The 15,044-nt window shown below is 42.7% G+C and overlaps 1 pseudogene; it reads right to left on the bottom strand.

Annotated features, from left to right (window-relative positions):
- Positions 1-274: 274 nt before the first annotated feature.
- On the bottom strand, positions 275-14,389 carry LOC147419851 (uncharacterized; annotated as a pseudogene).
- Positions 14,390-15,044: the final 655 nt, after the last annotated feature.

Raw genomic sequence — 15,044 nt, 5'->3', positions numbered from 1 at the left:
TGCTTTAATCTCATTTTTTGAACAGTAATTGATTGATCATTGACCCCATTGTAGAATTTGCATTGCAAAGCTTCCCACACAATCAAAGAACTCTTTGATGATTATGAAGCATATGCCCAAAGAACATTAAAGGTATTTTAGGGAGATTTTTAAAAAAAAACCAATATAAGGCGGAGATTTTTATTAGAAAGAGACAAAAAGATACATCGACATGCTCAAGGAGGGAGCATACAGATTGCAGACAGAGTTGGTCGCTAGCTTAAACATCAGGGGGTTAGATCTTGAGAGCATCAAGCTCACATATGATTTTTACAAGTAGGGTTTTGGCACAGTGCCAGTTTTCCAGCTGAAAGTTCAAGCCTTCCTGAATCTCTTCCTCCATGATGTCTCTCATGTAGCACAACTCCTCAACAACTCCAGCACGCTGAAAAAATTCACACGTAGTGTCCAACATCTTGTGCTTCTTCCGGTAGATTCTGCACTCAGCAATGGAGAGTTTTTCTATCTGCAAAACAATTTCATCAAAGAAGATTCTCAGGTTTGAGACCTGGTAAGCCTCCTCATACATATAGCAATTCCTCTACCTCCAAATAGCCCACATGAATTCTCCCCTTATATGGTTCCAAATAATGGATGGATGCCTACATTATCACCTAGCATAACATTTTTTCATGAAAGTGTGTGGCCAAGACAACTCAGAACTAGTTTCCAAAAGGGAAAGTTGAAAGAGCAGTTCATGAAGAGGTGAAGAAGGTCTTCAGGACAATTCTTGCAAGTGGGGCATGTTCCTAGAGCAAGGCCGGCGTCCCTAAGTTTCTGACCAGTCCAGACAACTTTGTAGATGATTAGCCAAAGGAGGGTAGATTTTTTTCGGGAAGAGGCAGTTGACCATAGGGTCCTAAATTTAAAGTTCCACTGCCTCTTGTCAAGGGAGAGACCCCATCGCTCATTCAAAATGATGTGGAGGGGGGGAGAGAGGGGCTTAGGTGCGACCTGAGGATGGGAAAGAAGGTAGCCCCCTAACCACACTATACCTTTGAGGGAGAGGACAGAGGAGCAATTAAGAAGCCAATGAAAGGAAGTAGGAAGAAGGGCTAGTCGACTGTGAAGGTATGCACGTTCCCAGGGCCTCAACTAAAACTTGAGAGCGATTTCCAGGTCGGAGAGCCAGTCGAAGGCTGCAGGTGACCATACATCAGCCCAAATGCGAACTCCCTTGTTGTGAATGGTGAGGGCAAGTCTAAAGGTATCCACCTGAACATCTTTGCAGGTGACCCAGGGCAGCCAGATGGAGTCATTCAGCAACAAAGGCTAGCTATGGCTCGTTTTCCAGTTAGGGCTCAATTTGAACCTGTGTCTATTCCATGCTCCCCATAAGGACATCATTAGGTCAGATCCTATGGCCAGCGAGAGGTGAGGGCTGAAGAAGAGGGTGAGAAAGTGTTAACCCTCACGGCTCACTGACACCATATTACCTACGACGGACATTGTATTATTTACTTGTAGAGTCAGGTACCAGGCTTGTCGGTCCAATAGGAAAAGGGTAAGAGTGATCGCCGACGAGAGGCGCACTCTAACTGGAACATTCAAGGGATTAGTTGGCTAAGCATGGGCGCCCAAGTGTGAATGGGGTGAGCTCATATAAAAGTCAACTAAACCTAAAATTCACTCATTCTCTCATTTGTGCAATTGAAGAGTGCTCTTGCTCCATCTCCATCTTCTTCTTCTTCATCTCCTTGTGTGTGTGTGTGTACGCGTGAGAGAGAGAGAGAGAGTGTGTGTGTGCGATCGAGCATTGCGGCGGCACGACGATGGCGAGGCGGTTGAGCGCGGCGTAGCGGCGTCTCCCTCTTCTTCGCGGCGAGGAATCCTCCACGAAGCAAGCATAGAGCGGTGAGTGACACACCATCGTCATCTTGAGCTTACTAGTTTAGGCTTGTTGTGTGCTTGGAGCCATTTGTGGCTCGCACGCGCTGTATCGGCAAGTTCCTTGCATTGACACATGCGACATACACACACATTTTTGGCGTCGCTGCCAGAGAATGCCATACACTAAGCTTGAATGGCACTCTGTGCTTCTTTTGTGGTGCAATTTCAATTGTAGAAAAGGTAGTGTGTGTGTGTGTGTTGAGAAGAAGGATTTGGTGTTGTATTGTGTATTTTTTTTTGTTAATGGAGTTTTCAAAGATATTGTGTTTATTCTCTGTGTATTAAGGTTGTTAGTTTTCTTTGTTAATGGAGTTTTCAAAGATACTGTGTTTATTCTCTGTGTATTAAGGTTGTTAGTTTTCTGTGTTAAGGTTGTACAGTAAGTAGGAAGTAAATCTATGAGAGCTAATAGAGTGTGTTAGTGTGTAACAGTAGGTGTATTAGTTAGAAGTAGGTAGATAGAGTGTGTGTGTGCTCTCATGCAGGCCGCGGCGACCTTAAAATTAAAAATTAAAAAAAATAAAGAAAGGACCGGGATCGAGAATATCTCCCAGACCCAAGCCCAAGCTCACGCTCAGGCCTAGGCCCCAGTCGCCTTTTAAAATTATGAATTTTAGCTTCACACGTAGCTAAAAATCGATTTTTTGAGGACCAACGGAACTTCAGATGCCTGAAAATTGTGTTGTAAAGCACACAGTGACCCTCTAAGTGATACGCTCGTTTCGAGCTATCACACACTTTAATAAAAAATCAGACATTAAAAAATACTAAAAGAACATTAAAAACGTAAAAAACACGAGTGAAAACGGACGCTTAAAAAAGGTAAGCGGTTAACCTTCGAGGTTATTCGCCGACGCTTGTAGGATGCCAAAGGCACATGCATCTGCGCTCTGGTCGTGTGCTAGAGACGGAGAAACTAGAGAGAATTTCGACTTACGCGAGTTCTCAATCCACCTACTTTAGGTTCCGGGCCCTCGGCGGGGACCCAAGGTAGTACAAACCAAGACCCGAATATAGCGGCTAGTGACTCTTCCTTTGACTACGACGTCATGGAGGGTTTCCCAATGCCTAATCTCGATAGCTTAAGCCAATACATGCATGCCATGGGCCCGCGGTCCGGGCCGAGCGTGCTTAGCCGCCTGAAGGAAACCTTTAGTAGAGCCACTCGCTCCGAACATGGAGCTAATGATGTAAATGAGGGGGATGGGAAAGTAAATTCTCTTTTCGTGACCAGCGTAGACCCTATACCCTTAGAGAATGTGCACGTGAATACTTCATTCACTGCACCTCGTGACTCTCCAAAGTTATTTCCCTCCGAAGTCATATTACCCGATGGTAGAAGCCTTGCCGAAGTGCAAGAGATTGAGTGATATATCCTTGCAGCGAGGGAAAAGGAAGTCGAGAGCTTACGTAACGTGAAGCAACGAAGAGAGTTAAAATCAAAATGGCCTATGTCAATATCTTTGCTAAGAGAGCAATTGAGTGCTCCTGACTTAGCAATCGCTAAGGGCCAACCCCTAGAAAGCAACATTGCATCTAGCTCAAGGGACACCCCTAGCACCTCAATCCTAGATGGAGTGTTCTTAAATGAGAACTAGGAGTACGAACTACAAACGAAAACTCTGACCAATCTATACACAGGTCACACCTATCACGTGGGTTGGTTAGATGTCCTACAATCCACAATGGGTGCTACTAGTGTGGAGGATCAACAACAAAGAGTTTGTGAGGTCATCCATAGGGTCATTGAGTTAGAGAGATAGAACAAGGGGATCAACATGCCTTCAACGGGTCTCATGAGATTCTTAGATACAGGAAAGGATAAACAACCGACCTTATCGCAAATGGAGACTCCCTCGGTAAGTCCGATGGATCCTCCATATGTTGTTTCGCCAGAGGTCTCAGTGCAATCTGAGCCCACAAGTGATAGCTTTACCTTTCCAAGTCTAGCTCATCTTTCCCTTGATGACACCACGGCTACCATGCCTACCCCAATGATGGACATGCCGAGAAACATGCCATGGACCTCATTTGTTAGTAAAGCGCCACTACATGGTAGCTCAATGCCTGCAACAGTACCTACAAGTGTGTACCAATTGTATACACCCATGGGTCCTCATACTCATGTAGTCCCTACCCCTCCCATTGTTTCAACTACCTATGCTCCACAACCACAACACCCAAGTTCTTATTTCCATGGGACCATACCGGCTAGCATTAGCATGTCACATCCGACGCCTGCTATGCATAGGGCCACACATATGAACTATGGACCACCACATGGCACAACATCGTACCCAACGTGGAACCCAAGGGCTTCCTATGCGCCAAGCCCAATGCCAATACCTACTCCACATGTAGTCTCTGGAGCACCTCCACCCACGGTGCCTGCTCACTTATGTGACTTGGCAACATTTTCTCAAGCTATCGGTCGATCTATTGCTGAGAATCTGCGTAACGCGCCTGATAGAGAGCCTAGAAGTAAGGCAGTACAAATAGCCAAGCTCACACAAAAATTTAGTGGAGACAAGGATGTGAGAAAGCATATCGAAATGTTTGAACAAATATGTGATTCTCTAGGAGAACACAATGACCTACATAAGAGCAATGGTTTAAGCCTAACCTTAAGTGGAAAGGCAGGGAATTGGTATAGAACCCTAAGGGTGGAAGAAAAAACAAATTACCCTGCTCTTAGGAGACTGTTCTTAAAAGAATACATACGAGAGGGAGTGCTTTGGAGTGTATCCTCTCAGCTCCAGAAATCCCAACGAGAGGAAGGAGAGTTGGTGAGAGACTTTATTAGTCGCTTGAAGCATTTGAATTCTCGTTGTAATCCAAATGAGCGCTTCAACAATAACCAATTGCTCGATAGATTCATTTGGGGATTACGACATGAGGATATCTACAATGGCCTAGTCATTAGAGGTATCACTACTTGGGAAGCAGTCACCACCAATGCGATCCAATTGGAGGATAATTTAATGATTCAAGGAGAAAGAGTGTTTGTTGAGTCTAAATCTATTAGCTCACAAGCATCGGGGCATCAGCCAATGACCCTAAAGCCTATTGCTAAGGAGCCAAGGATATCTGAGATGACTTTAGCAGATCTCACCGAGGCTATTTAAGAGAGTCTTAGAGACAATCGTGCTCCGCAAAACAATCATATGTATCCAAGAAGGGAGCAGCAATGGTGCTCAATATGCTATGGACCGCATAGTACCAGTGAATGCCCTACTTTTAGAGTAAAATTCAATGGGAACTGCAATGCCTATGGAAGGTATGTTCATCAAGCTAAGGATTGCATAGTATTTAAGCGTGCGATGGCCAATAGACCAACCTTATCATGGACAGACACACCTCGAGTGCCTGCATTGATGCCGGCCCCACCTCTTGAACAAACATCACAACACATGGTCCCTAGGGCCCAAAATGTTGTTCAAACAACACCTTTACCACCTCCAGTGCTAGGACTACAACCACCACATCCGAGAATCACTTTTGTGTCGTGTAGCCGAGTGTCCTATTAGGCTACAAAAGAACGCCACACTAATGCAAACCAATCAAGCGAGACGTCTACACTGCCAATACTCATGTGTAATCGATGTGGCATAGATCATTTGATTGCCCAATGTCCAAATAATCCAAATGCACCGAAGATTACGCCATTAAACTTGATTGAAGTTACCGAGGAGCCATCACAAAGTACACCTGTGGTACCAGTAAACGTACTCACACGATCGATGCTCCAAAAACAAAACTATATCCTTGAGGAAAGAGACACGGCATCAATTGCCCAATCTCAGAAAAAGAAGAAAACACGAAGAAAGAGATCGCAAAAAGCAACGAAGACAGACCCCAGTTCAAAGACCAACATAGGGACTGGTGACAACCCCGTATATATGAATGACGCTGAAGAGGATTCTGATTCAGGAGAAACCATGGAGACCAAAATGACCACTAAGATAGAAACCAACAAGGAAGATCTTCATGAGCCACAATGGCCAGGATCCAAGAAGAAGATAGGAACTTATCCAAAACCTACAGAGGAGATTGAGCGAGTCAAGCAATTAAGGAGTTTGGTAGAAGATACCCAAAGGGATCTAGTAGGAAAATCCAGATTACAGACACCGTGTTCCCTACGCAACAACAACCTCACCAAGACCATAGACCCTTAGCCATACCTAGTGTCATCCAAGAAGAAAGTGACTTAAAGTCATGGGAAAGTGGGCGTACTCACTTCTTGATGGAAAGAATGTTTACAGAGGGACTACTTGATCCTATTGAAGAAATGGAGATCCCATCTTCCCCACGTCAAGGGACTCAAGGCCAAAAGGTGCCGTTAAACATTGCCAAATTGATGGATTTCATGTCTTCAGAGGTTAGAACCACTAATATGTCCAAACTATATAAATACCCTAAGCTAGTCTCAGCTCTTCGAGCCTTCCTCAATGGAGAACTGAAGTTTGGGCTACCACAATTTACACAGATGGATGGAGCTGGGGAGATACCAATAGAGGAGGAACACTTAGATCCACAACCCAACCTAGATGAGAACCTTGTTATAGAAATACATGTTAACAAGTTGGGACAATACTTTGAGGGTGATGAATCCAATGCGACCATACCAATCACTACTAAGGGATTAACTGTGAAGGGAATCCTTGATGGTGGCGCTGGGGTTAGCATTGTGACTAAAAATTGATGGGAAACTATGGGAAGACCTCACCTCGCGACCACAACCATAGTAGTGAAGATGGCCAATGGGTCTATTGTTAATCCTATTGGGATGCTAAAAGATCTCAAGATCAAGGTCTTTGGACATAAAATAAGAATTACCTTCATTGTTATGGATTTCTCCAAGCACATTATGGCATCAGAGATGATCTTAGGACGTCCTTTCATGAGGGAAGCAAAAATGGTGCATGACTGGTCTAAAAACCATGTCTACTTGCAGTTCCAAGATTCTGTCATTTGAGTGGATCTTGTGACGGGTCGAGCACATCCTCTAGGAAACATGTTTATAATTGATCATAGATATGGCACCACAGTTCACTCAGCCCCATTGCAGTACTGTTACACGTGTAAAGTGGACACTGATGTTGGGGAAGATTCTCCTTATATGGATGTACTACCTGGGATGATTGAGTCGAACAATGTGGATTGGGTCCACCTAGCAGCAACCATAGACACTTGGGGAAATAGGGGGACGACCTGGGTAACACCTGAGGGGGATGAAATGCCACCACTTGTATCATTAAATATGCTAGAAGCAATACATATAGCTTTTGATGATCCACAAGATGAAAGTTTGACTGGCATTGGAACCAGTAGCGCCTCACAAGACTATAGCCCACACGATTTGGGGTCAGAATCATCAGTTGAAATTGACTCTAAGGACAAAGAATCTGAGTTAAATCTTAGTGCAAATGTGGGGACAAACCATTCAGGGCCCAGTGGTAATCTAGATGACAATCTATCCAAGGGAGCAGAAGACACAAGTAGTGATTCATCTAGTGACTCTTCACTAGAGATTGACCGTAATCGAGAATTAAACAAGAAGAGTAAGAGATATAAGAGGCGATGATATCGAGAAAATGTGCGTGCTAGAATAAATGAAAATAAATCTACCGCAGAATGGCTTAATTATATAGGGGCATGTGATGCTCATCGAAAGTTGGTAGATAACTGGGGTGAATACCTTCAAAGCATTATGTGGTGTAGTCCACAACCCATTGACATCGCACAACTAGAGGCTACACAGAAGCCAAAGTTTTGAGCCGTACTATAAGGAGACGACAAAATCAAGAGTTAGCTCAACAACAAAAGGAAATAGAAGTAAAATCACAGTCCATAGAACAACAGGACTCCACAGACTTATACCCTGCACTGAAAATTTAAATCCTATACCACAGAGGAACGTAAGGTTGTGTATACAAAGGCTCAAAGAAAACCTATCGATGGGAGCAATGGAGTCTATGATGGTCCTGCGATAGTTAAGGAAATAGAGTTAGCAGAACCAGGAGAAAATCTAAACCTGTTTTCATTGCCCAAGATCTGACCGAGACTGAGGAGTGTGTACTTCAAGAACTTCTCAAGGAATTCAAGGATATATTTGCCTGGAAATATCATGATATGAAAGGTGTTCCACCTTCCGTGGTGCAACACACAATCCCCATGAATAGCATGGCTAAACCAGTTCAGCAAAACGACCCTACCCAATGAATCCTAAATATGCAAAAATCATTCAAGAAGAGATTGAAAAGCTTGTGGAATGTGGATTCTTATACCCTATTGAGCACTCAGAATGGGTGTCTCCAATAGTGATTGTGCCAAATAAGAATGGGAAACTCAGAGTGTGCATGGATCTCAAGAAGGTCAATGCCGCCACTAGGAGGGACCATTACCCCTTTCCATATTCAGAACATGTGCTTGAAAGAGTTGCAGGGAAGGAAGCTTATAGCTTTTTAGATGGGTACTCTGGCTACAACCAAATCACAATTGCGTTGGAGGACCAAGCTAAAACAGTCTTTATAACCTAATTTGGAGTGTTCGCATTTCGTGTTATGGCTTTTGGATTAACCAATGCCCCGGCTACCTTTCAAAGATTAATAAACACTGCTTTTAGAGAATATTTGAGGGAGTTTTGTGAAGCTTTCTTAGATGACCTTTGTGTTTATTCCTCTTGGAAAGAACATCTATCATGCTTATGAAAAGTGTTCGAGAAGTGTAGATTGTATCGCATCTCCTTAAACCCTTTCAAATGCCAATTTTGGGTTAAACATGGAGTCATTTTAGGGCATATAGTGTCCAAAAATGGGATTTCCACAGATGAGAGAAAAATTAAAGCCATTGTTGAATTGCCACCACCTACAAACTATAAAGGAGTTCAAAGGTTCATGGGCCATGTTGGTTATTACCTACGGTTTATTTTAAACTTTGCCGAGATAGGTCGTCCTTTTGTACAAGCTTCTTATTGAGTTCCAATGGACTGAGGAGTGTGACCATGCTTATGAGTCATTGAAAAAGACTTGACTAGCGCTCCTATTCTACAATTGCCCGATTGGAATGTAATTTTCCATGTGCATATTGATGCATCAAACTTTGCTATTGGGTGTGTTCTAGCTCAACCAGGAGAACATAAACTGGACTATCCCATTAGATTTGCAAGTTGTCAATTGAATGATGCCGAGAGAAACTATACCACTACAGAGCGAGAAGGTTTATGTATGATTTATGCAGTGAAGAAATTTCGCTACTATCTTCTGGCCAACAATTTTGTGTTCTATGTTGATCACCAAGCGTTTTTGTATCTAGTAAATAAACCTTGTTCCACGGGAAGAATTACACGATGGTTGTTAATTCTCCTTGAGTTTGATTTTACCGTTGTGGTGAGACCTGGTAAAAGACATTTCATGGCGGATCATTTGTCTCGCATACCCAATGGTGAATCCTCTATTGGAGTTGCCTGATACTTGTCTATTACTAGTCGAAACCATACCTGAATGGAGTGAGAAGATTGTGAACTTTCTAGTTAATGGTTTTCCACCCAAAGAGCTTCGTAAAGACATAGCTCAAAAACTGTTAAAAGAATGCAAACCTTACTCTCTCATTGAAGGAACTCTCTACAGGGTAGGGAAGGATGATATTCTTAGACGTTGTGCCCGTGAGGATGAGTATTTATACATACTGCAAGAATCCCACATGGGTATAGCCAGCGGACATTTCTCAGGGAACTAACAGCTAGAAAGGTGTTGCAATCAGGCTATTGGTGGCCAACCTTATTTAAGGATGCATCACTTTTTGCAAAAGGATGTGATGAATGCCAACGTTACAAGATCACACAACGAAAGGATAGGATGCCCTTACATCCTGTTAAAGTGACTCAACCATTTGAAAAATGGGGTTTGGACTTTGTAGGCCCAATTAGTCCGGCAGCTCGTAGCACTCAATCTTGATATATTATTGTTGCCACTGACTATGTGACAAAGTGGGCGGAAGCCAAGGCAACACGTAAGGCTGATGCAAGGTCAACTGCCAAGTTTCTCTTTGAGAACATTATTACAAGATTTGGTTGTCCCTTTGAGATTGTGAGTGACAATGGTACTCATTTTATAAATGGAGTAATAAAAGAACTCACTACCAACTTTATGATAGCTCACCGTAAGTCCACACCTTATTATCCACAAGCAAATGGCCAAGCTGAGAGCACCAATAAAACCTTAATCTCTATCTTAACCAAAATGGTGGAAGCTCATCGCACAGATTGGGATTTAATGCTTACATCAGCTCTATGGGCTTATTATACTGTGTACAAAGTTGCCATTAACTGCACACCATTCAAGATGGTGTATGGCCAAGAAGTGGTTATGCCATGAGAGTTTGTCGTTCCTAGTCTTCGAGTAACTTCTCAAGAAGGTTGGGATGGTAACCCCTTAGTTGAGCGATTATATATCCTTGAAAGTCTAGATGAAGAGAGGCAATTAGCTGTGCAAAATGCACTTGTGGAGAAAGATAGGAAGAAGAAATGGGTTGACCGTCATCTAAAGAACAAAGATATCAATGTTGGTGATAAAGTCCTCATGTATGGAGTGCGTAACGAAAAGAAAAAGTTGAAATATGCGGGGAAAGGACCATATAGAGTATGTGAGATCACCCCACAAGGAACCATTTGTGTGAAGACTCTTGATGGAGTTGAAACCATTGGATTCCTCAATGGGAGAAAATTTAAAAGATACTATGATCCTTTAAGCCAAGAGGAGCTACGTGCTATCCATACGGAAAAGGCAGCCAAGGCACAAATAGAATTGAAGAAGATACAAGCTCAAGCTGAGGCTAAAGAGCGACAACAACGCATAAGACAAAAACGAGAGGCTAACCTTGGAGTCACACATGCATTCCACGTTGAAAGCGACAAGGATTGGTTGGACTCTGACACACCCTCTACGATACCCTATTGAGCTAAACAGCACTTATGGAAAAGTGCTATATAACGCCTTATTGGACACGAGTGCTAAATATAATCTGCTATCATATGGGGTGTAGTGTCAGTTAGGGAAGCCACCTCTATCTGAGAGTATTATCCAAGTCAAGGGTGTCAACAACAAAAAAACTTTGGTTTTTGGAATCTGGTACACTTCTGTCAGTTATGACAATGGGGTTGTAGCTCAAGACTTTCTGGTCATGCCTGTTGGAACTATGGAGGGTAATATAAATCTAGGACGCACGTGGATGACAGCCACCAAATGCACTATTGATTGGGGGACAGGGGGTGTCACAACATAGAAACCAACTCTTAGCCCTGCCACTCAAGCCATACTTCCTAAGATATTGCCTCTTAAGGAAATAAAACCCAAAACATTGCATGTCCAAGAAGTTGAACCATATGTCCCCATAGCCCAAGTCTGTAGAGCTTCAACTGATGTAGCTGAAATAAAGCTTGAGACACACAAGACCCATCCCAATATAACAAAGAAAACATACAAGTGGGTCCCTAAAGCTTCTTTAGCAACCATAGCCAATGCTAAAAGACAGGAGCCTGTTAAGAGACGTCCCATTCACCCCAAGAAATGTAAAGAAACGTTGCATTGGATTCCTAAAAAGCTATTGGAAGCTCAAGGCTACTATAAAGGAAATGATCAAATCTGGGTGCCAAAACGTAATTTGTGCTCTTACTTGTCACCGGGCCCATGTGGCTCCAAAACGAATTGAAGATCGCGGAAAGGAAAAAATCACGGAATGTTACACACCTGCTCCAGAGCTAATTTGGGTACCAAAGAAAGAACGATTTGTTCCACCTAGCTCAGGAACAGGAAAATCAAATGAAGCTTCTTGCTCTTCATGTAGTTCCTATACGGAAATAGAAGCTTCGACACAACCTCCACCTACCATTGTACATATCTATACAAGCAAGAAAGAGTTTCCACCTCCCGTTGTAAGTTCACCGCCTATAACAATGTTGCAAATAAAATCATGGGAGAGTACCTTACCACCCTTGCAACTAGATGAAACGCATAGAGCGGTCGAAAACTATTGGTTAAATCCTTCACATGGTCTTTCCGGTGCTTGCATGTGAATGGGATTTGGTAGGTACACTAGCATGTGAGAGGAATTTTGAGGAGTTAGAATGGCTGATACGTCTCTTGACCACGTCTGATCCATACTTAGTAGAGAGCGTTTCTCCCATTGCACAAGCCTACCCTTTTGACCAAGATGACTATAGGCGTCTAGTGACCTTCTTAGTAAACATGGGTACCTATGATGAAGAAGAAGATTTACATTACTACACAGATGGCACATATGGTCTCATGGATGATGACTTTGTTTATCTTGACGACGAGGATAGGGGTTTATCCTTAGGGTTTCCCCTTAATCTCTACAATATCCTATTCCCTTGACTCTCTAGGGGGAGTGCAAATAATTAGGTTAGGATTCCTTATGTTTTTTATTTTGTGTTCAATAAGTGTTGGTACCTTTTCCCACTGATGTGCCTCCTAGAGGTATTCGTTGTGTTTCCTAGTGTGTACAGGAGCGTGTTGCTGTTGTTAGAATTTGGACCTTCATGGAATCTTTATCTCGACTCACTCTTCAAATCAAGCGCGACCATCAACACAAACAGGTGTTTCTTGTCCATTAGCATTGCCCCTTATCTTTTTTTCATCTATGTTTGTCTGCTTTGATTGTGATTGGTAGTATAATATTTAGTGCCTTTGTTTAGTACCGAACATTAAATTCAATGTAATTTTTTGTCATAATCACTTGTCTAGGTTTAAAAATCAAACCGTCCGACTAAGCTAGTTTGACCAAGCTAGGTGTTACAGATCTTCTCTTAATACCATGGGGAATGCCTTCCTAATTATCAATGGTTACTTAGGTTCTTAATCCGATTTAGGCAGCATTGTGTGAAATGTACTAGGGCTTATTCCCTATTGACTTTAGCTTAAGTATTATAAAGGGAGTTTACTAGTGTGATGAGCCTGGGGAGGTGTAACAGTGTTATATGACCCCCCAAAGTTACAAAATTAAAATGCTGAAAATGAACAAACAAAAAATCAAAGTGCCACAATGTAAAATCTTCAACTGGAAGAGAAATCTCAGCTTGATTTGGTACTTCACTCACATGTATCACCTATGGTACTAAAGCCCTAGAGGTTCCCAGTGTGGGCGCTTTTCCTTGAAAAGCAAAAAACCCAAGGTATACAAAATAAACACACACATCAAAATTGAATCATTGTGAAAAGACTTTGGGGGGTCAAAGAAAAGGTAATCAGTCAGGCGATGATTTCATGAGAAATTCCTAAATTATTGTAGCTTAACTACAAGGTCTTCTAGGTATAGCCTCTAGTCAGCCCTCGAACATGAAATACTTAGCTCTCATAATTAAAAAACTTAATTGACCAGAGAAAATTAAGAAGCTTACCCATGGTATTAATAGTCGATCTCTAGTGCCTTTCGACCGTTAAATTAGCGACCCTAGACTTGCTTAATTTTTTACCTTTACATCTATTTATGCATTTGATTATATTGCAATTTAATGTTTATTGTTGACAAATGGTTTAAAATCTTGTTACGGCCAATCACATTGTCTGCCTACAACTGCATATGCTTTTTAATTTTATATGAGAATGCAATTATTGTGCCAATGTTGTTTGATTTTGTAGTGGCTGAAGAAGGCTAAGGACATTCATTCAAATGCTCTTCCACCTCGACGAACGAGCTTCAACTCAATAGCTTCCGAGGAAGGAATCTACATCAGGAAGGGGTGCATGTTAACCCTCACGGCTCACGGACACCATATTACCTATGACGGACGTTGTATTATTTACTTGTAGAGTCAGGTAGCGGGCTTGTCGGTCCAATAGGAAAAGGGTAAGAGTGATCGTCGATGAGAGGCGCACTCTAACTGGAACATTCAAGGGATTAGTTGGCTAAGCATGGGTGCCCAAGTGTGAATGGGGTGAGCTCATATAAAAGTCAACTAAACCTAAAATTCACTCATTCTCTCATTTGTGCAATTGAAGAGTGCTCTTGCTCCATCTCCATCTTCTTCTTCTTCATCTCCTTGTGTGTGTGTATGTGAGAGAGAGAGAGAGAGAGAGAGAGAGTGCGATCGAGCATTGCGACGGCACGATGACGGCGAGGTGGTTGAGCGCGGCGTAGTGGCATCTCCCTCTTCTTTGCGGCGAGGAATCCTCCACGAAGCAAGCGTAGAGCGGTGAGTGACACACCATCGTCATCTTGAGCTTACTAGTTTAGGCTTGTTGTGTGCTTGGAGCCATTTGTGGCTCGCACGCGGTGTATCTGCAAGTTCCTTGCATTGACACGTGCGACATACGTGCACAGAAAGGGAAGGTTCACCCAACCTTTTGCATGTGAGTATGAATCTGCTTATGGTCCTGAGAAGCAGTACCGACCATTCCTCCCGAGGATGGTGAATAGCTCTGAACATCAATTTGACGGCCATCTTGTCGGCGAGAGAGGGGAGATTTGTCTCTGGAACAACCAAATTGTTGTATGAATGCACTAGGACAAGCATCCATATACTCCACAATTGACATCCATACATGTGGCTATATACCTGAATTACTACCATGGTTTGACCATTGACATTTAGTCTTACATCACATGCATTTTTAAAGCCAAATACTCTGGTATGTTCTCACGATTCTAAATTGTTTCTTTTAAAAAGAATCGATGAAGATACGTTGGAAGTTTGTTATTGAAAAGAAAATGAAAGGAAAAAGGGATGCCAGTGTCATGTGAGTAGTGAGGGATGGAGGACATCACGAGCGATTGCAAGGTGGCATGTAGAATGGCCATGTTGTGGTACAAACGAGCAGAGAGACTGTAGGGTAGATGTCGTCCGAGGCATACATGGAAGAAGAACCAGGGCAAAGGGCACCAGGTGAGAGAATGCTGCACAGAATCCCTTATTTTTGTTGTAAAACAGCGATGAAGCCAACAGAGCACAACGTGGAGTTTCCTAGAATAGTAGCATAGTTTAATCCGATGTGTGGTGAGGGTTCGAAACCCCTTTGGGGATTTGAAGAGTCTTAGTTATGACTTAGTTTTTTTTTTCGACACACCGGAGGGCCCACAGGGGGAGGTGCTTATCCCTT

The sequence above is a fragment of the Adiantum capillus-veneris genome, chromosome 29 (genome assembly GCF_014529385.1).
Source record: "Adiantum capillus-veneris isolate H3 chromosome 29, ASM1452938v2, whole genome shotgun sequence".
Classification (NCBI taxonomy): Eukaryota; Viridiplantae; Streptophyta; class Polypodiopsida; order Polypodiales; family Pteridaceae; genus Adiantum; species Adiantum capillus-veneris.
Note: the sequence above shows the minus strand (reverse complement) of the source record. Positions and strands in the feature narration are given on the sequence as shown.